General features: G+C 38.1%; 1 protein-coding gene across 37 annotated transcripts in view; it reads right to left on the bottom strand.

The window, feature by feature from the left end:
- The window catches only part of MAP2 (microtubule associated protein 2), a 243421-nt gene that overhangs the window by 161522 nt on the left and 59233 nt on the right, over positions 1 to 22666 (bottom strand). For all 37 annotated transcript variants that reach the window (XM_036319739.1, XM_036319740.1, XM_036319738.1 and 34 more), the window contains exon 2: positions 14023 to 14072. The gene's annotated coding sequence lies outside the window, so the exon portion shown is untranslated. The remainder of the gene's footprint in view (positions 1 to 14022; positions 14073 to 22666) is intronic.

Genomic DNA, 22666 nt, shown 5'->3' with positions numbered 1-22666 from the left:
CTGTGTGAGCAGGCATTCCAACAGAAAAAAAAAGGGGGGGGGGAATAATGAGAGAGGATGCACGATAGGAAGCTGAAAAACTATTTGCTGATACTAATTGAAGGTGAATACAAATATCATTATTTTATTTGTGCCTTACCAGGCTTTGCCTAAGCATGCAATATGTCATATCTAAAGACAGATTCAGCCCTAGCTGGTTCGGTTCAGTGGCTAGAGCATTGGACTGCAGACTGGAAGGTCCTGGGTTCGATTCCAGTCAAGGGCACATGCTTGGGTTGCGGGCTTGATCCCCAGTAGGGGGCGTGCAGGAGGTAGCCGATCAATGATATTCTCTCATCATTGATGTTTCTATCTCTCTTTCCCTCTCCCTTCCTCTCTGAAATCAATAAAAACATATTAAAAATAAATAAATATATACATACATACAGATTCAGGCAACCCTAGAAAAACAAGAAAAGACAACTGCAAATTCATTAGTCATGACTACTCTTATTTCATCACTCATAATAGTGGGCTGTACTGAGTTGATGTCTCTTTAGTTTATTGGTCTATATTTCCTGCCCATAAATTATAATATGTTTGACTGAAACTTTCATTTCTGAAGGGGTAGTAGCATCCACTAAAACTTTCCCTAAATGAGGAAGATTTAAGATTTGATCAAAGGTAAAGAGACAAAACAAACGTTCATATAGAGCTTTTTAAAGGAGCCTGATTAGTAATTCTGTTAATAACAATTTCCTGGATTGAGGTCTCAGGCCATGCCCCTCTCATTGGGAAAGACCTATAACTGTAAGCCTCTTACACATATGAATAAGTTTGAAACTTATTTTATATATTGATTTGAACCCTTGATCAGGGACTAAAATTATAAAATATCCATGATATTCATAGCACTTCCAAGTTACTGTGAAAAGTATCTGTCACAAACAGTTCTTGAAACATCATATAAGATGGGACAATATTTTTCTCAATCTGTGACTGAAGATTCATCAATCAACTTCAATGAAATGATTAAGCCTCATTTATCCTCCTCTCTTCTTCCAGCCTACTTTCCTTCCTCTGTTTTTAGAGTTCAAAATGCTGTTTTGAAGCAAATGCCATCGTGTTTGCTCTCAAGTTTATGATGCTTCCAACTTATGCCTTGTTGCAGAAGTACATGGCAATGCCTTTCTCTCTGATTAGCTCTTGGAGTCTATGTTATTCTCTTTTCTTGATGTCACCCCTCATCTTCCAGATGAGATCCAATTGGTGAAATAAATGGAGCCCCATCATTTCAACCAAAACATTGGTAGAAAGATGCTGAAAAGAGCTGTCTGGTTCCTCTAGTGTGAGGTGTAGCTTACCACAGGGTTTTGTTACTTCTCTAAAAGTGAGTGGAAAAAAATACACTCATTTGAATTATATTTATAAAGACAACATTTTCTGAACCCAAACTCTAAACATAATGATCTGTCAAAATATTTTTGTGTGTGATTTACGATTTTACTTATATGAAGTCTTATAAAGCTGAACCGAACTACATTATCAAATATTTAACCTATTATGTATTGAAAAGAATAATATCATGGGGGCGCTGGTACTCATGAAACCAATAACTATTGAGTTTAGCAAGTGAAGCTTCTTTAAAATGTGTTACAGAATGGAGTGAGTGAAGCTTAAATTCTTGATCTCAAACTCCCGATTTCCTGGCTTGTCAGGTCAGTTAGGTCCTGAATGTGGGCCTAATGTTCTTTGAAAGACAGAGTCCTACTGACAGAGTTCGAATATGACAAAGCCTCTTTACTTGCCCTTTCTTTGAGAAGTAATCAGCAGTTCTCAACCTGTGGGTCGCGACCCCTGAAAATACATCCTGCATATCAGATATTTGCATTACGATTCATAACAGTAGCAAAATTACAGTTATGAAGTAGCAACGAAAATAATTTTATGGTTGGGGGTCACCACAACATGAGGAACTGTATTAAAGGGTCGCGGCATTAGAAAGGTTGAGAACCACTGAAAGGACAGATGTCAATCATTATAGCAGAAACAGTTTTTTTTAAAAAAAATAAAAACCAAAGAACATTAAAATGTTTATAAGAACCAAGGTGAAGCATTAAGACAGACAGATGAAGGTGGGAGGAAAAAGTTATGATCCAATCAGACACCCTTTATTCCTGAAGAATAAGTCCTGTCCTTTCCTAGTCATGAAAAAGGGGTGGAGGGAGTGGGGAGACTTGTCAGGTGCTGTCACAAAACAGCTTTTAAAAGCCATCAACGGATGCATTTTTAAATTGTTACTAGTTGAGGACAAATCATTTGGCAAACTCCACCTTATATTTAGGTTTGTCAAATAAATGTGGTGTCAAGTTCACGCATGTACTTACTTCAAAGGCTGTTTGAGTTACCATCTGAATAAGAGAAAGCAAGACTATGCCTGTTACGCTTCCTTCTAACACACCTGTTGGCACACTGCAGTGCTCACAAAAGCATTTGTTTAATTAATAAATTATTTACTAGGTGTCATTTTACACAGACTGGAAATAAACTTAGACTGCCTCCGTACTGGAACAGGAAATTATAAGAAGCTCTAAACCTAACTTGGGAGGCAAGTTACCATAGTGGGAGATTTTCAAAAGAAGATGCAACGCACTATCTTTAATCTCACTGCCATTAATCAATATTAATTCAGTCACACCGTATTAACAAGGTACCGTCACACAGCCCAACATGCAATCTAGCGTGAATAGAGTTTTGCTCAAAGGTTACTGCGTGATACGGGTTAGGTTAAAAAGAAATCCAATAATACACATGACATTTAAAAGTGTGAGTCCTGTTTAGTCTGAAAAGTATAATAGGCAGCAAGGCAAACAATACTGCTAAAATCTATCCTAGGAAACTATAAGCTCTTGAGAAATAAATGGCTATATGAAAGGGGAAATAATTTTCCTTGTTAAAGGATGACTCTGAAGGCTTAGGTTGTCTGAAGAATTTTCCCTTGTAATTAGAAGTTAGGCCTTCACCTCCAAATTAATAAAACAAAGCAAAATAATGCAAAATAATACTTCTACTGGAAATATTGAGCCCTTGTGACATTCTTTTCTCTTTGCAAAAAGAACTAAAATTCGTGTAGGTGAATAATGCTGCTTCACTATTAGTCACTAGTAGAGTTTTCTCCACATCCTTCTTCAGAATTCTAATTTTATATACACACACACAAATGTGAATTTTAAACTGTTGCTACTAAATTTAAAGAGAAATTTTAAGAAAAAACTGGAAAAAAGAATTCTTTTATTAGAACATATGGGTTTGAGTTCTGTATATATATATATGTGGGGGAGAAGAAACTTTACTCTTACAAGTTTTGCCGGCTGGTCTAAATAATCAAATCAACATGAGACAGATTAGCAAGAGAAAATAACCAAGTTTAATTACAAGTGTATGTACCGGAACCCCACACACCTAAGAGAGTCAGAGACCCCACAAACAGGAGCGACTGAGAGACAGAAAGAGAAAATGAGGTCTGTATGATATTCTGTGTTAAGGCTAAGGTAAGGCACCTTGGAGCTTCAGAGAGGAGGAAGGTCATTTGCAGGATAAGAAAAGCAGATGTTCAGTAATTAGAAGTTTGCCCTGCCCTTTAGATAGGTCATAAAAAGTTATTTCTGGTGATAACTCTTATTATGGTCAAAGCCCCTAATTTAAATTCTTTAAGGCAGAGGTAAAGTTTCTTGTGAGCTCCCAGTACCATCACGGGGAGGCCTGTTCTCAACTTCTTTAGATACATTTTAAGAAATGAATTGCCCTAGCTGGTTTGGCTCAGTGGATAGAGTATCGACCTGTAGACTAAAGGGTGCAGTATTCAATTCTAGTCAAGGGCACATGTCTGAGCTGTGGGTTTGATCCCCAGTAGGGGGCATGCAGGAGGCAGCCTATCAATGATTCTCATCATTAAGGTTTTTCTCTCTCTCTCCCTTCTCTCTCTCTCTCTCTCTCTCTCTCTCTCTCTCTCTCTCTCTCTCTCTCTCTCCTCTCCTCTCTCTCTCTCTCTCTCTCTCTCTCTCTCTCTCTCTCTCTCTCTCTCTCTCTCTCTCTCTCCTCTTTCTCTCTCCCCCTTTCCCTTCCTCTCTGAAATCAATAAAAATATATTTTAGAAAAAAAGAAATGAAGCATCAGCTGCCTAATAGGGAAGCCTAGCCTTAGTAATCTCTAGATCTATTTATCATCAACAGATGCTCACTCTGGGTGCAACCTTAGTGATTACTCCCAGAAAGCTCATAATTGCAGTAATTAGTGTCATGTGACCTCCAGCTTGTCTTGCTTTGAAGAAGAAAAAAAAGCAGCTGGCCAAACATTAGCATCTAAATGAGCACCTAGGTCTTTCAGTTGAGGAGTTTACTTAAATGCACCAGAAAGCTGTAAATGCCCAATCTGACACCACTTTAAAAAGTAGTTTATGCGTTGTTTTTATATAGCCCATTCTGAACACTAGTTCCCTGCTAATTTACCCAGCAACCTGATGGCTGAGTGTGTGGAAGGAGGGATCATTTCACTAAATCTTTCCATTTTAAAGGCTGTTTTGTTTGTTTTAGAATATACAGGAGTATATTAGAAGAACTGAACCATCCATTGACTACTTTTCTTACGAAGCAATGTTTTTATTCATTGTAAGGGCAAATAAATTGAAATTAAAAATAAGAGGCTTAATTTTCCTTGTTGAAAATAAGTTTAGAGACTTTGCCCCTCTCCCCTTTCTTTCAGAATTTCTTTCACAGTCCTTTTCAAATGTGTGTAAATCTTTATGCTGGTTAATTTAAGCCTGGGGCCATTCTCACACTCTCCAGAATGTTTACTCAAGGGCCCAGGTGTCTTTTTTTTTAATGCAAACATATGAGAGGATAGCTCTCTATCTCCCCATTCTTGTGTGAGAGGAAGAGTCAAACTTCCTGGGTTCCTTTCTCCTGTAAAACAACTTCCTGTCATAAAGATATGAGAAGTTTGTCCTCTGGAGAAAGTCAATTAGCTCACATAGATGGGCATGCCAATTGCTAGGTAAATGTGGTCCTCTGACTTGAGGACTAGTTGCTGTTTATCTTGAAAACATGCATGTAATGGACTGTATCTGCTTGGCTATATGAAAGGGTGACATTGCTTTTGGTCTTTGCAATCTCTTAGTGCAGCGGTTCTCAACCTGTGGGTTGCGACCCCTTTGGCGGTCAAACTACCCTTTCACAGGGGTTGCCTAAGACCATCCTGCATATCAGATATTTACATTACGATTCATAACAGTAGCAACATTACAGTTATGAAGTAGCAACGAAAATAATTTTATGGTTGGTTCACAACATGAGGAACTGTATTTAAAGGGCCAGAAGGTTGAGAACCACTGTCTTAGTGGATTGCCTGTAATAAGCATCACATTCTAGTTAAAGCTTATTCAATAACATAATGGCTTTCTTTCTCTAATATCTTTGTGGAGAGGACTTCTGGGTTGGGAGAAGTTTTTGTTTTTAATTATATTGCCCCAACAATTCCAATTCCAATTATCCCCCTCTTCCCCTGCAGTTGAGCCCTTTGAGATAATATAACAAATAATTTTAATGGTGAAATTCCAAAATTCCCATGTGAAGTTGAATAAAGATATATAATACTTAATGTTACTATTCCATTTACCTTTCATTATAAACAAGTTTGGTAACATTAATACCAAGATAAAATAAATTCAGATAGCATGAATGCTAGTTGGAACATTCAGTTCCATGTGTCAAGATACAGGTGTGTGCGTTTTCTTTTCACAAAACATAACACAAAAACATAATTTGATAGAAGCTCTTAGAACAGACACCCACATGGATATTTCTTAATGTAACTGTTCTTCGTGCACAAAAAGAGCACAACAAATCTCATGATGGATTGGATTTTTGCTCATAGTTTAAAAAAAATAAGTGCGTAAAAGTAGCTCAACAAATATTTGTGGAAAGAAAAATAAGGAAGATTTAGACAGAAGGAGAGAGGGAAGGGGTAGAATCCAGGTCCAAACCTGTCCTGCACCCTGTTTCAAGTTTCCGAACTTCCCAGTCCTCAGTCCTTTCTCAGTGCCTTGGCTTCCATGGACCCCTTGCAAGAAAGCCACTTTCTTTTCTTCCACATTCTACTATGTTTATTTAAATTCTATTCACCTCTAAACCCAGATGAAATCCCCCCTTTTTTATAGGCGGTCTTTGTAAATAACAGCAGGTTATAACCTCTATGGATCTCCCTAGAAAATATGTCTGTACTTAGTATTTGATGATATCACCCTGTATTAGTTACTACTTACATGCATTAGTTTTCCCTTTCCTCAACTTGATGGCAAGCTATTGCAAAGCAAAGAAACCATTTTCAATACTTCTAAAGAGCACTCAAGTGAACTATAAGCGCACGCTCAATACCTGATTTATTAATAAGTGCTCTGTTTCATTGAAACTGCAGCTTCTCCATAGGCTTGCTTCATATATGCAAAGATTTCAACATGAGAGTACAGATTTAGTACCCACGATTCAGAAATACTACCATCTATAAATCCCTATGAAACTAGGATACTGAAGAAAACAATCTGGTTTCCCAAAGGTCTAGACCAGGCAGAAAGGGGTTATTATCTGGGCTGTTTTACTTTATATTTTTTCTTTCTTTTTGAAAAAAATTTTCAAAATTTTCCTTAGCCCCACCCCTCACTAACCTCCCACCCTGTGAGGTGGTGTACCTCCATGTGGGGCCACCTTAGCTAATGACTCCTGAATCCAGCAAAATGATACATCATTTAACTGGGTGAGTGGGATACCATTTATGGCAGTGTTAAATAATGAAATAAGTATCAAGAACAACATTTGTGTGTGAGGTCTTTTCTGAGATAAATAATGAAATATCTCTGAGCAAAACCATGATATAGAAGTGGTGAAGATACTACCTTCAATCCAAGGACAAAACACCTACCTGAGAAAACTTTCTGAACACAAGACCACGTCAAATCACATTCCAAACAGTTTTTATGTCTCCCACTGGCATTTTTCAGTTCCTACAATGTAATAGGAATGCAGCACTTCCAGGTTTAATGGGGGAGGTAGAGTGATGTTTGATGCAAATAAAAACAATTTAGATAACTTCTTTGGGGAATTTCTATTTATAGCTAATGCCAAATTACTGAAGTACCATAAGATATTATAAGGTTTCTTAAGTAGTTATTGATATGTTAAATGTAGTTTTTTATGTTGTGCATGCTTGTATGAAACAGAAGGTGATTGCTTGCCACTGAAACACCTATATAATAACCTACCCCGAATACATAATTTCTCTTTGGTCATAAATTTCTCCTTGTCTTACATGGCTGCTTGTATATGCTTCAAACACACCACTAATAGTAAAAGGCTTACATCTTTATTAAACAGGTAGAAAACCCCAAGGGTTAAACTAAGTACAAAGGTCCTCTCCCTGTGACAGAACTGTCAGATGGTCTGTATTAGGTCTCTTAAGTCCCTAAGAGATAAAGGAGCGTCAAAGTGAAATTTAAAAGTGTTTGCATCGGAAAAAACTAAGATGGCGGCATAGGTAAACACCGGGAAATTGTCGCCTCACACAACAATTGAAAATTACCGCAAAGGACTGAGCAAACATCATCCAGAACAACAGGAAGGCTGGCTGAGTGTAAATTCTACAACTAGAAGGAAAGAAAAGCACGCTGAGAGCCAGAGGCGCTGCGGAGGTGAAGTGCAGAGGTACGGCGGCTCGCGCGCGCGAGGAAAGGGGGTGGCGCCTGAGGACACGGCTGTTTTTTTGGAATCACAAGCTCCCGACTGCTCTGAACTCTGGTTCCGGGAAGTCTCTGGGGACCCAGGACTCATACGGGGAGAGGCTGGTCTGTCCGGCAGCGGGCGAACTTGAGGGCGGCTTTCCCTCAGAGGTGCTTGCAGCCGTTACCGGGACACTGAGACACGCGACTCCGGGCGGAGAATCGGCCATAGCTGCTTTCTCCGCCCTTTGACTCCCTGAGACCCCGCCCCACCCAGGCTGCGGCAGAGGCTTTTGCATGTGAATGTACCTAACTGCAGCCTAGCCAGGCAGACCCAGAACTTCCAAGAGAAGGCCCAAGGCCCCGCAGCGGCTTGCATTGCTTCACAGCTGAGCCTCTTCGTGGCTCCTGCTGTGTGGTCTCAGGCAGAGGCTGAATTAGCACCTCCTTAGATCCAGGAGCCACTGTACCCAGTGGTCAGAGGGGGTCCATCCAGACTGCAACTCCTCAGATCCATAAGGGACACACTCAGGGAGCAGACTCAGTGAGCACCAAAGCCCCACTGAAGCAAGTCTTGCCCCAGAAGGGTGTCTTCAGCACAGAAGTTCTCCCACTTTAGACACAGCTGATTCTCACAGCCAATTGGCCTGGAGGTCAATTCCTCCCAGTGATTCTACAACAACCAAGGCACCAAGAGTGCACCAAGAGTGTCTACCCCAGGTAACTGGGGAGGCTGAGCTACTGGGCCCTACAGGACACCTGGCGCACAGGGCCACTCTATCAACACAGGGAAGCTGCCAAAATGCGGAGACAAAGAAACAGGTCACAAATGGCAGAAATGGAGGAAAGCAAACGATTGGATATAGAGTTCAAGGCCACGTTTATAAGGTTTTTCAAGAATTTTATGGAAACCGCCGATAAATTTAATGAATCCCTCAATAAGTATAGTGAGACCATGGAGGACATGAAAAAGGACCAACTAGAAATTAAGCATACACTGACTGAAATAAAGAATAATTTACAGAGATCCAGCAGCAGACAAGAGGATCCCAAGAATCAAGTCAAAGATTTGAAATACAAAGAAACAAAAAATACCCAACCGAAAAAGAAAAAAGAAAAGAGATTCCAAAAATATGAAGATAGTGTAAGGAACCTCTGGGACAACTTCAAGCGTACCAACATCAGAATTATAGGGGTACCAGAAGGAGAGAGAGGGCAAGATATTGAAAACCTTTTTGAAGAAATAATGACAGAAAACTTCCCCTACCTGGTGAAAGAAATGGACTTACAAGTCCAGGAAGAGCAGAGAACCCCAAACAAAAGGAATCCAAGGAGGACCACACCAAGACACATCATAATTAAAATGCCAAGAGCAAAAGATAAAGAGAGAATCTTAAAAGCAGCAAGAGAAAGACAGTCAGTTACCTACAAGGGAGTACCCATACGACTGTCAGCTGATTTCTCAACAGAAACCATGCAGGCCAGAAGAGACTGGCAAGAAATATTCAAAGTGATGAATAGCAAGAACCTGCAACCAAGATTACTTTATCCAGCAAAGCTATCATTCAGAATAGAAGGTCAGATAAAGAGCTTCACGGATAAGAAAAAGCTAAAGGAGTTCATCACCACCAAACCAGCATTATCTGAAATGCTGAAAGGTATTCTTTAAGAAGAGGAAGAAGAAAAAGGAACTCTTACCATTTGCCACAGCATGGATGGAACTGGAGAGCGGATAAATACCACATGATCTCACTCATTTGTGGAATATAATGAACAACATAAGCTGATGAACAAGGACTGATCCAGAGACGGAGAGGCATTGATTGGACTGTTGGGCTTTGGAGGGAGGGTAGGGGAGGGTGGGGGTAGGGGGAAAGATCAACCAAAGGACTTATATGCAAACATATAGGCCTAATCAATGGACGTGGACAACGGGGGGGTGAGGGCATGAGCGGGGGAGGGGGGGGAGGTAGAGGGTAACGTGGGGACAAGGACACATATGTAATATCTTAATCAATAAAAAATATATTAAAAAAAAATAAAAATAAAAGTGTTTGCATCTATAAAGTTGCCTATCAAGTTAACTGTTCACTGACCCATTTTTCCATATTTCCAAACTTATTTTAAAATGTTTTAAATAAGGAAAACCTTGGTGAAAAAAAAATCACAATTAGAGGAAGGAATCCTTGTAATTTCACTTTCCCTAATGGTTTCAGAAATGAAGCCTTAAGTTCCTCCATAGAAACATGTAAGTTTTCTACTCCTGTTATTCAATTCTCCTTTACAGGGCTAGAATTTCTTATAGCTGACTTAAGACCCCTTAAAAGGCCAATATAGTTGGGGGTTGTTTTTTTTTTTAAGTGGGCTAGCTCATTCTTGCACATTAGTCTTGTACTCAGAGAGCTACTTCTGGCAAACACATGGCAAAAGACTTAAGGACAAGACTGAAAAAGTAATTTCCATTCTATGGGTCAATCATCTTTAGGCAAAAGATATGAAGTTCACTCTTATTTGTCATTCTAAAGTAAATACTTATAAATGAAGCCATCACATATTATAAGCAAGTAATTACATTTGGGTAAACGTGTATTTTTCTACTTATTTTTATACCTAAAAATACTTTTCTATATCTTTAAAAACTATTACATTTCACAAAAGAGTCAGTTGTAAAAACTGCGTCTGGTAACTAGCTTTCTCCAGTCATAAAATGAGGATGACAGTATTTAAGTTCTAAATATCTACTTATATTCTAAAAATTAGTCAAAGTACTTGCTCTATTTTTGAACTATAAACTTTATTTCAGACAGAGAGAGGGAGACAGGGGTGGGTAGATACATACATATAGCTATGGATGCATGTGTATAAGTGTTTTTATTCAGCCTTTCACTAATTAGATTTTAAAAAGTAGAAGGAAAAGTAAACACAGCAAAGACTCTAAAATAACAAGCTGATGGTCATAAGACATTGAATAATGTGGAATGAAGCCAAATTCACTTTGGTTTGTCATGACAAATGGTTTTTCAACTAACAATTTTAATATTCCTAAATAACTGCAAGGAATTCGTCCAGAAAGGGCAAATGATTTTACCTTCTTTAACAGGAATAGCCCATCGAGTACGCCCCAAAGAAAAGCCCTTGTATTGTTCATTGGCAAACTATGCAACATCAGCATGCACATCTATGCATCTATCTAACATATATATAGTTATATAATATATACCTTTTTCTGCTAAGCAATTGATGATTTTCTATTCTCAGTTGAATAACTGATGAAACTTAGTGAGTCTCATGTAGATTTATAGAATCTGAGAAACAAGAAAGCATATCCCCTTTTAATACTACAAAGTTGTTACTTCGCAATAAGTAGGCCATAAAAGAAATAAAGGATTTCTAAATGAATGGACTTCTTACATAAGAATAAAATGCACTTAAGTTTTTATTTCCTCTAAACTTCCCTAATAAGATAGAGGCTCAAATGAAAGTCATGGCATTCTTTAATGATATAAATTGTCTACAAAATGATCCCCCATGCAATTCTTTGGAATGGCACTCTTTCGGATGAATTCAGGGAAAGAATAAAAATTAGCTGGTCAATGAATTAAATCCACAGGACTGATTTCTTAAGCATGGGGTTTATATGAAAACATATCCAGGCGGTTGACTTTTGTAGCCATTTGATACAGCAAACATTTAACTAAGAGAAAAAGAATCAGCTGGAACACTTTTTTCTCACATGGAAAAAACAGATCCATTACTTGTTATTTAAGATATTTCTGGTGGGCTGTTTTCTTATTTGTCCTCTGTGGCATGGCATCAACAAGCCAATTTCCTCAATATGTCAAGACTGTCAAAATAAAGAGCGATTCTGAAAACACATAATCCTGAGGCATTCCACTGGGTCACATGAGGAGACTGAGAAGCGATAGTGAGTTTGCCTCTCCACCTTCTCCCCACTTCTCCTGTTCCAAATCATGGCATGAGTGCATTTCTTTCTTGAAATGTCTGTGATGGGAAAGTATTAGTTTTTATAAAAAGGAAAAAAATAAGAACTTATGATGATTCAGATTTCAGAAAGCGGCACAAGAGAAAGCAAATTCTCCTGGGACTAACTGGTCTGTCCAGTCTGAAATGTGATTCTAGCAGCTTTGTATCTCTCCTTAAAGTGGTAAACAAATAATTAGGCTGATCTTTCCAGAATCTCAAAGTCACTTTGTCACATGCCAATCCCATAATTATAATTCTAGATATGTGTTCATCCATAAGTACATAACTATTACCTTATGCTAAATGTAGAAAAAAAGTACATTAACAAAGCAATCGCTTTTCTCATATCTTCATATTTTAAATCCTCCAAATTAGATCTAATGATTATTACTGCTTCAAATGCATTTTAAGGGATTTGCTTATGCTTTTTGCTCAGCTTTTCCCATCACCAAGGGAGGGCATACAGTGGCTAATAATTATTATAACATACATATACTTACATATGCATATATATACATATATAGCAATATACTTAGTTTACAGATATGTAATAAAACTGTTCCTTGTTGTTTCTAATCTTAATAATTCACACAATAAGCATTTCCTGGGTGTCCACTTCAAGGCCCTACCAGGGCAGAGAAACAAGAATGAACACCCCAGATGCTATGAGCTCCTAGGGGAGATAAGACACAGCCAGAAATAATGATAACAGAAAGAAGTCTGAACAAATGCTATGAGAAATGTGTGAACAACAGGAAACAAGTTAGAAAGGAAATGGAGCGGCTTCTTTTTTAGTTGTTTTTTTTAATTTCTTAAATGTGGCCAAAATGAGATGAGATGAGATATCAAGTTGTCATGCTGACCACACCAACAGTAAAACAAAAATCCCCAAAAGAAGATAAAATATGATTTGCTTTTAATTAAAATGAAAAATTAATAATCCAAACTTAACCCTGTGCATTGAAAATATTTCTTATTCAAAGATTTATAGTTTGCCAAAGATCTCATTCTACTTGTAACTTCTGCTTAGCAGATGGGTAGGAGCTGGCTGAGAAAATGAGGAGCAAAAAGTTCAAAAACTCTTACAAGAAATTTCATGTTTAAATGTGTGCAAGCTTATACAGAATACATTGAGGAGCAAATATAAAAGGAAGCCAGGCGAAGTGTCTTCATTAAATTCAACATCAAACTAAATGAACACATTATATTACTGGTCACAAATAGAGATTTTTAACTATCATTTGTGTGGATATTTCACTTTTTTTCTTAATAAGTTGCTAATTATCAGTAGGCATTATTTTAACATGTTATATTTGCTACAATCCACACAGATTTCAAGAATAGCAAAACACAGTTTGTGTATGAAAGCGAGAAATAGTTGCGTGTGCGTGTGTGTGTGCGCGCGCATGTTTTGTATTTGGGTAGAAGAGCAAGGGCACAATTGAGGCCACTGTGCCTGATATGTGCTAGACATTGCAATTTGAAGGCTAACTAAAGGTGCTGACAGCTAAATTCCTGATTAATGTAAGCACATAGGAAAAGCCAATGCTTTCCTTTATGTTAACTATCATCGAAAGCCTACCCAAGAAGATTCGCAACAACTGATATTTTGCTCTTTTATGAGCAACAAAAGTCCTCATTTCAATCAGGGTTTATTTTATTTTAAAATCTGAATGCATGTCCTAGAGAAGAAAATGGAAAGGATAAATGAAATTCTATGCCCCCTGCTGTGAGCGACCTCTAAGACTCTACTATTGCACTAAACTGGTTTGGGATCTCCCATAAAATCAAGTAACCAGAAAATAGAACAAAAGGAATGGCATCTTAAACCTCGGCTAATTAATTAAATTTGCCATCGACAAACTACTTTCAACACTATCATCCTCAGGAAATGTGGCTACCAAATCATGGGCTTCAAAGTGTTTTGCTGCCAAATCAGAAAGCTGACTATTCTATAAATTGTGAGTTAGCCTCATCAAGAAGTCATTCTTTCATATGCGTGGTTATTAAATAAATGAATTTGAGTTGGGTCTTCTTAATCAAAATCCAGCTAGCAAAACAGGTAAAATAAGTGAAACAATTATCAAAACTACAAAATTATCAGTACTACAAAAACAAACACAGCTCAGGAAAACACATTTGTAAACGTCCCAAGTCCGAAATGTATCTAGGTCTAAGCTCAGCTTCCTACCACACTCTGCAAGGCTATTCTGACCCAGCTGTCCAAAGGCCCTGGATACCTCTATTTTATTTCACAGTTTATTCACAATCAATATTATAAACACACCACCAACCTTAATTCCAGCCAGCAGTCACAAGATACCTTGGATCAGATCAATAAAGTCTGAAAGATAAACAGAAAGGCATCCATAAACTTAATCGAATGACTTAGTTTTTTATTTTACTCAGAAAGAAGATAAAATTACTTAGTTTCTTGCACCATAAAATTTACTGGCTGACAACACATTAATTTAAAATAAGGGAATGTTATGTAGTTACAAAACTTTAAGCTTAAAATTATTTTCTAGATTTCACTTAAAAACATGTATTAGATGTGGCTCCCTGGGGTACTATGGTAATTAGGCCCTATTTTTATTTTCAGCAGTATTTTTTTTTTTAAAGTAGAACAATTCTCATGCTTATATGCTGAAATGTCAACCAAAATTTTTTTAAATAAATTCTGTACTCAATGTATTATCATTTGTCTTGAGAGATCATTAATTAAAAAATAATAAAGCTGATGCATTTGGATCCTTAATTGGATTCAACATCCACAGACAGTCTGTAGATTTTTAGACCAGGATCAATAACCTATCTAAAGGCAAAAAAAAGAAAAAAAAACAGCCACCAAAACAATTTCAATGGCAACCTATCCATGGTCCCATTGCTTCTTTATACAAATCCTTGCCACTAAATTATGCTGAGAAGCACACTGTCAAGTGAAAGTAACAAAGGAGGTAAACTCAGGACAAAAGCAAACCCAAAAGGATTGGGCCAAAAGTCAGCCTGTCTTTTGGACAGTTATTAAAAAAAATATAACTTTAAAATAATATAGAGTGAGATTCTTGACTTGCTGCAGGCCACATCTATGGCTAAATCTCCAATTTAAAAAAACAACAACTTAGCTTAAAAAAGTTAGCTTCTGGACTTGTGTTTATGAGTTAACTGGTTGGAAGTTAGAATATGTTCCACATCACATGTTAGAAATGGGTAATTATTGGACACCTAGGTTAAAGTCCAAGAGCTAAATTAAACTATAGTGATAATTACTTAATGAAAAGAATAGTCTAAAGTAATTTCATATATTCCAATGAGATGATACATTATTCTCATGACTGTAGTAATCATTTCACTATGTATAGGTATATCAAATCATCACGTTGCACACCTTCAATATATATATTTTATTTAAAAAATAGAGTACTACTAAACAAAAAATGATTAGAAATGAAACTCTTGATTTTTAATCTTAAGGCAGGGGCTTACGAAAAGTGAACTTTATCATAAAAGAATAAATGATATGTGGATGAAATTGTGGAGATTTTTTGAAAAGGATTTGAGGACACTTTGAGGGATTTTCAAGAGTAATGGCTTTAGTATGTCTGCTTCCACTTCAAGCATCTGACTTTATTTTACTTTAATATAATTTTTTTTTTGCTATAAAGCCAACAGTTCCCAATCTGCTTGCCATAGTACCCTAAGACGCCAGAGTAAATTCAGAGAATGGTGAAATATTTTCAATATATGAAAAAACACAGCAACATCCATCAGGCACCATACAAATTTCTAGCTTGAAGCAGTTCACAGTTTCAATATTAGATTACTGATCATTCTTTTCAATGATACCATTAAGTGTGCAAAATTGTTTTTTAGATGGGGTTCATGATATAAAACCAAACACTGCATATATGGTGAAGGAAAAATATTTTTTTAAAGACTTGAAAAAAAGCAGTACACATGAACTCTAAGGGATGAAACACGAAACACAAGTAGTGGGCACATTGCATGTGAAGGTTGAAAAAATAATTTTCCTTCTATCCTAAATTCTTCTGGCAGGACTAATCCTCAAATTAACATGGGACAGATAATCAAGAGAAAATGATCAAATGGATTATAAATGTACATACAAGGAACAGGGAACCCAAGGACTCACTGGGCAGTTGAGGCTTCTATGTCATTTTGGACTAAGGAGAGAGAGGTAAGAGTCTGGGATTTCAAAAGGGAAAGTGGGCAATTCACAGGCAGAGGAGAAAGAGCAAACGTGAAAAACAAATTCTTGCTGGACCACCCAGGACCACGGGACATGGAGGGAAGACTAACAGACTTCACTTGGTTTCCCCCTGTCCCACATTTAGTTTATATTATACTAAGGTGATAGCTTCCTTCCTTTAGGCAAGTAAAAGGGAGGGTCAAAGGTTCTTTGAGTCTTTTGCTTCTTAAAAATAACCAGTCTAAAAGAATCAATATCTCATAAAGTGCATTTTAGGGTGGCCAACTGCTTCCCCTCAGTACACGTTAACCATGTTGATCATCAATCATCATTCCCTGAGCAAAGCTGGTTCCCCGGTTACCGGGAGCCATGGGAAGACCACAGAGAACTGCATATTTGTTTGTGTGCGGTTTTAAACCTCAATTTACCATTTGACCGCAGCCATTTCTTGCTCAAAGCCCTTAGGCATACTAGATCAACGTCCTGATAGCTTTCATATTCTTTTAAGGAGATTGGATTTTATCTTTTCTACAGTCAGTTTCAATATACACTTTCATAGCAAAACCAAAATGATTACTTGAGGCGTTTTTAAAAACTCAGGCTTCATGTTTCATAATGTGACCGGGGAGACATTCCAACTTGTCCCACCACTGCCCCCCAACCTTGTCCCATCTCCAAAACTTCTAGTGTGTTTTTTTTCAAAACAGCAAAATTCAAATATAAACGTCATTTCAAATATGAATGTTATTTTAGACACGTGAACCTTGCACTTGAGTCCACAGGCTTAGAGAAAGAAGAGGAGCACGCAGAAGAGCATCAGTAGGTATTTGTTAAGTGAATGAAGGTGCTTACTATTGTACCTTTCTGATGCTTCATCAAATTTAAATATATAGTTGAACATCCCCCTTTGGGCAGAAATAAGACAAAAAGTCCCACCCTTGCCCCACCTGACTTGCATCAAAAATATTTAATGGAGCCCTAACTGGTTTGGCTCAGTGGACAGAGCATCAGCTTGCAGACTGAAGGGTCCCAGATTAGATTCCGGTCAAGGGCACATGCCTGGGTTGTGGGCTCGATCCCCCCAGTAGGGGATGTGCAGGAGGCAGCCAATCAATGATTCTCTCTCATCATTGATGTTTCTCTCTCTCTCCCTCTCTCTTCCTCTCTGAAATAAAAATACATTTTAAAAAATAGTTAATGGAAACAAAGTACTGAGGAAGAAGAAGTGTTCTGTTTGGAGCTGATGGACTCAAGTTCTCTTGGGGGTTTTATTTGCTTGCTTTTCTCATTTGAAGGGGGGCATGTCTATTTGCAGCATCAAGAGCAGCTGCTTTGTAAATTAACTCCCCCCCCCACACACACACACACACATATACACACACACACACTCAACCCAGTTATTAAGCAAATAGGTCCAGAATAGAGAAGATTTATGTAGCCCCAAGGCTCAGTCCTCCCTGTGAACATCTGCCATTTCAAACACACAGGTTAAGACTTCTGTGTGGTGTCTTGCTAAACAATGCCCTAAGCATAACTCACATAAGATTCTTATCTGCTGCCTAGGAGCAGATTCAGCATCTGCTCTTAGGCAGCTTAACTTAGCAGGCTTTTAAAAGCACCACTTCTCCATCCCTAAGTCTCCTTCTCCATGCCCCTCCCGCCCCCTCCCCCCCCCCCCCCACACACACAAAGGAAATGTCAGAAAACAATCTTGAGAGTTAATTGCTAAAGCTTTTTATCTTTCTGTTTTTCCAGTGAGACATGATCTCATACCTACGTATTACAAATCATATTGTGATGGTCAGATCAAATTATAAACCCCACAGCAAGCTTAAATATGCCCGGTTACAGCTTATCCTGTAACCGGGCATACTTAATAAAGAGCTAATATGCTAATTAGACCAAACAGCCCCATGTCCTTCCGGACAACCTTCCAGATGAAGCTGAGGATGCGAGGGCCGGCAGAGGCTGTGAGGGCTGGCCGAGGCCCTTGCACAAATTTTGTGCATTGGGCCTCTAGTAAGGAATAAAAACAGAAAGTATCAGGCATATTTTAGGTATTAGTTTATCAAGGTCAACTGTCCATTGAAAAGCCACCTTTCACTCGTTCTGTGCTTCTCCCTTCTTCAAGTGACACCTGAGTCTCAATTTACAGAAACTATTACCGCATAAGTAACAGAAAAGTGACTGACTGAGTTTCGTTTTACAGCTACAAATTCGGGGAATATTGCCATTGCAAGGCAAATTAAAAATAAATTCTCATCTTTAAATACATTTGTGCTCTTATTTATAATCTTTATATTTTAAAAATACATCGAAGTTGGTTTTTTTTTTAAATACACTTGTTTACTGTGTCAGGGATCCAAAGTTCTTTGTCCTCAAAGAGCTTCCTTAGACTCTAGTGGGATGGAGGTGGTTATGAAAAGACAAAAGGCCATGATACAAAGCAGAACACGCCTGCTGTCGCAAAGAGCTACCGGAGATGAAAGAAGGGGGGGGGGGGGGATGAAATCCTGTTATATAGATAAGGATTCACAGAAGGTGCATTTGAGTTGGGCCCTGAAAAAGGCAAAGGACTTTGATTGCTGGGGATGGAATGGGAAGGAGACCAACTCAGACAATGAACTCAGCAGAAACAAAGTAATGAAAGAAGCAAAGCCCAGGGGATGTTTGGAACAACCTCTGCAGTACCACCTGCTAGAGAAACACAGTAGAGCAATAAATAATTCGTTGAAAGGCTAGGCTGGGTCTTTATAGGGAGTGAAAAGCTGAGGAGGTTGTATAGTTAAATATGTTTAATTTTGTGTGCTAACATGAACCACTGAAGGTTTTATGTTAACAACTGCATAATTAGGACATCAATCTGACAGGACTGTATAGATTGGATCAGAAATGAGAAGAATTAGAGGAGATTAGACCTCCTTCAGAAGTCCATGTGAATGGTAATGACCAGTCAACTCAGGTAGAGACTGTCAATATAAAGAAGGAAGAATGCTCTAACGACTGCATAGGCCAATGTCTTAGTCCATCCTGGCTGCCATAACTGAGTACCATAGACTGGGTGACTTAAACAATAGAAATGTATTTGTCACAGTCAGAGGCTGAAAGTCTGAGATCAGGGTGGCAGCTTGACCTGGTTCTAGTAAGAGCCCTCTCTTCCTGGGGCCTGGCTTGTAGACATCTGCCTTCTCCTTGTGTCCTCACATGGTCACTGTCAAATCAGGGCCCCACATTTGTGAACTTATTTGACATTAACGACCTCCTGACAGCCTTATCTCTAGGTACAATCACACTTGAGGTTAGGGCAACACAACTCAGCCCACAGCAGTGTGCATAACCTACGAGGCTTATGGGTCGGTTGGTTATGAGAGGCACAGGACAGAGAAAAGGAACCAAGAGAATTCGAAGGATTTGAGACAGCCTCCCAGGAAGAGGGGTCATTCTTAGAAACAGGGAAGGCTGAAAGAAGATCAGGTTGCCGAGCAAGAGTGGAGAATGATAGGGGAAGTTTTTATTCATGCTATATTTCAGTTTCCTACAGGATAAGCAAGGGAAGGTATTCATCAGACATGTAACCTATTCATGGGGCCTATGACTTTATGTGATATGCAAAAGAGTGAAATCTTACTTAAAATTAAAACAAAACAAAAAGGAATGAAAATTGTGCTGATATATTTAGGCTAAAATATATCAAGATACAACCAGAAGTGTATGTGTATGTTCCAGATCATAGACTTACATTGTCTAGCCAACCCACATTATGGAATATTTAATCACATTTTGCCTTCATATAGCTATAACGTTCACAGAGTCCTGGCTGTGTGTAAGCCCATATTGTTCTTAATGAATGCCATATCCTGCCTGCCAGGCTGTGGGCTACACTGGGTCAGTGACCCAGCAAGCCCATGTTTGTATCATAATGTGGTATACGGCACAAAGTCAGGGATGCATAAATGTGGAATGAGTCACCCTCCGGAAAAAGAGGCTGGGTGGTGGGCACCTCTGGACTTTGTATTACTCACATAACATAACAGCATAGGAAGCTAGGCACTAGGTATGCCTCTTAATAGGATGTTCCATATTTTGACATGTTCACTGTAGGTTCTGTAACAATGATCGGAAATACAGGTTAAGGCTAAAGAGGACCAGGCCCATGCTGGGAAATTATATTTAATTCACCCATCTACTGTAACAACACCAGAGAAAAATGAGCAGGTGATGCAGGAACTAGAAATAATAATAAGAACACATTTAAAGTGAATAATTTTCAAATGACTCAGTCACGGAATTTGTTTCATGAACACTATAGTACAGTAAGTCCTCACTGAAGGTCCTCAATAGGTTCTTGGAAACTGTGACTTTGGGTGAGAGATGTGTACCACTGGCTAAGAAATATAAATAAGAGTTAAGATCCTAGGCCCTATTTCTGGTCATGAAAACATCACCAAACTTCTGAATAAAGACCCAAAACACTTCTAATATTAAGCACTGAAACAATGTGAGCTATATATTCATTTAAGAAAGAATATAAACAAGTAAGAGAATGACTTTCCAGCCCACTTATTCCAGTTTCAGAGTCACTGGTGGTCGGAGCCTGTCTTGGCAGCTCAGGGTGCAAGGCAGGAACCAGCCCTGGACAGGACCCCCTGCCATCACAGGGCCACTCCCACCCACACTCACTCAGACAGGAGCAATTTAAGTACAATCCGCACGCCTGCACATCCTTGGGATGTGGGAGGAAACCTGTTTGAACAACACAAGTTGGAACTGAGAGAGTCCACTTATATGTGGATTTTTTCAATAAATACATATAATACTATAAATGTATTGTATCTTCCTTATGATTTTCTTAACATTTTTCTAGGTTACTTTATTGTAAGAATACAGTATATAAGAAATTAACAAAATATATGTTTACTGACTATGTTATGGGTAAAGCTCCCTCCCAGTTAACACTGGCTATTGAGTTTTTGGGGAGTCAGAAGTTATATACAGAATTTTGACTGCACAAGAGGTCGGCACCCCTAGCCCCTGTGTTGTCAAGTGTCAACCGTATTTTCTTTTAATGTTTTGTTTTTAAGTTAGGGCACTGATGGCTTTTCTTCACTGTATAATTCCTTAAGGAATTCTGGTATATTCAAATTCAGGTAATATCATATAGGTAAGCATGCTTTAGAAAAACTATGAGAACAAATAAAAAATTTCTGACTTGAAAAGAGCCCATTCTCCTGTAGTTCCTGCTCTAAGATTTTTATAATGGTACAAAAATTTTGAAAGACAGCAGTATTTATTTTTTAAGGAACTTTTTGCTGAAACTACCTAAATGTCTATGACAAAAAGGCCATTCATAGCCTCATCCTAAATCCTTTTGTTTTGTTTTGTTTTCTTCTTTGTAATTTTAATTTTATCAGTGTTGGGCATATAGATAGTTTAAGAAGTTAATTTATGCAAGGCTTATGATGAAACTCAGCAGGAAGTAGTATGAGTTATTTGAGGCCTACACTGTATCTGAATAACACTGTATTTATTTTGATAATGAGATAATACAGTGGAATCTGAAAAAGCCAATAAGCTTATTTCTTACAATATGAAAACCTATCTGCTCACTCAAATCACCAGTCTTTAAAATCTGAGGTTTCTGCCTGGCCGGTGTGGCTCAATGGTTGGGCTTTGACCTATGAACCAGGAGGTCGCGGTTCGATTCCCAGTCAGGGAACATGCCTGGGTTTCAGGCTCGGTCCCCAGTGTGGGGTGTGTAGGAGGCAGCCAATTAATGATTCTCTCTCATCATGGATGTTTTTATCTCTCTTCTCTCCCTTTCCCTTCCTCTCTGAAAGCAATAAAAATATATTTTAAAAAATAATTAAAAAAATAAAATCTGAGGTTTCCTTTGAAATTATTTTAGTAAAGTGAATGAATTATATATTCAAAATCTTTAACAGAGCACCATCTCATTAGGACTTACAAGTGAATTTTGAAATGGTGTGGGATACGTGTGAGGCACCCATCGAACAGGCAGTATGCTGCTTGAGCCTACCATCAAGATGTCTCTTAAGATAAATGCCACAACCTAGATTTTTCTCAAATTCGGAAAGTACACATTCTCCTAGCCCTACCTAATGTGTTGTTGTTTTTTTGTCATCTCAGTGAAACCTGCATTTCAAAGGAAAAGCAGCTATAGGCAATCCTTAAACAATAAAGCAAATCTGTTCCCCAAAGCTCTAATTTCCTGAAAACTCTACTAAGGCTCTCACAAGCCAAGTTGGAGCATTCCACACATTTCTGGACCCACTTCTCTGAAGAAGAGGCGTTCTCCAGGGTGAATCTGGTGCCTTTAACTCCTACATCTGTTGTTATAGCTATTTCCAGCATAATTTAATTAAAAATTGCAAATTCCAAAAAGAGGTATAAAATGACTGACTTTAAAAGTATTTATTATAAAGAACATTTTCATTCATTTTAATATTAATATGGCATTTCATGTCACATACAAGGAACCAAAAAAAAAAAGGTCAGAATTTGAACATAACAATGAGAAATCCTATGTCTGGAACAAATGTAGCTGCAGCAAAAGTTAAGGTTTCCTGTAAGTCTAAAAGCATTAATGTAGGAAACAGATCTGCAGTTACCACATGTTAAATAGTAAGTACTTTCTCAGACTCCACTATTCCTCAACTACACTAACCAAGGGTTAAAGCTTTAATTTTACCCAAAGCAGCAATGGACCA

This window comes from Myotis myotis, unplaced genomic scaffold, assembly GCF_014108235.1.
Source record: "Myotis myotis isolate mMyoMyo1 unplaced genomic scaffold, mMyoMyo1.p scaffold_m19_p_8, whole genome shotgun sequence".
Lineage (NCBI taxonomy): Eukaryota > Metazoa > Chordata > Mammalia > Chiroptera > Vespertilionidae > Myotis > Myotis myotis.
This window is presented reverse-complemented; position numbering and strand designations above follow the sequence as displayed.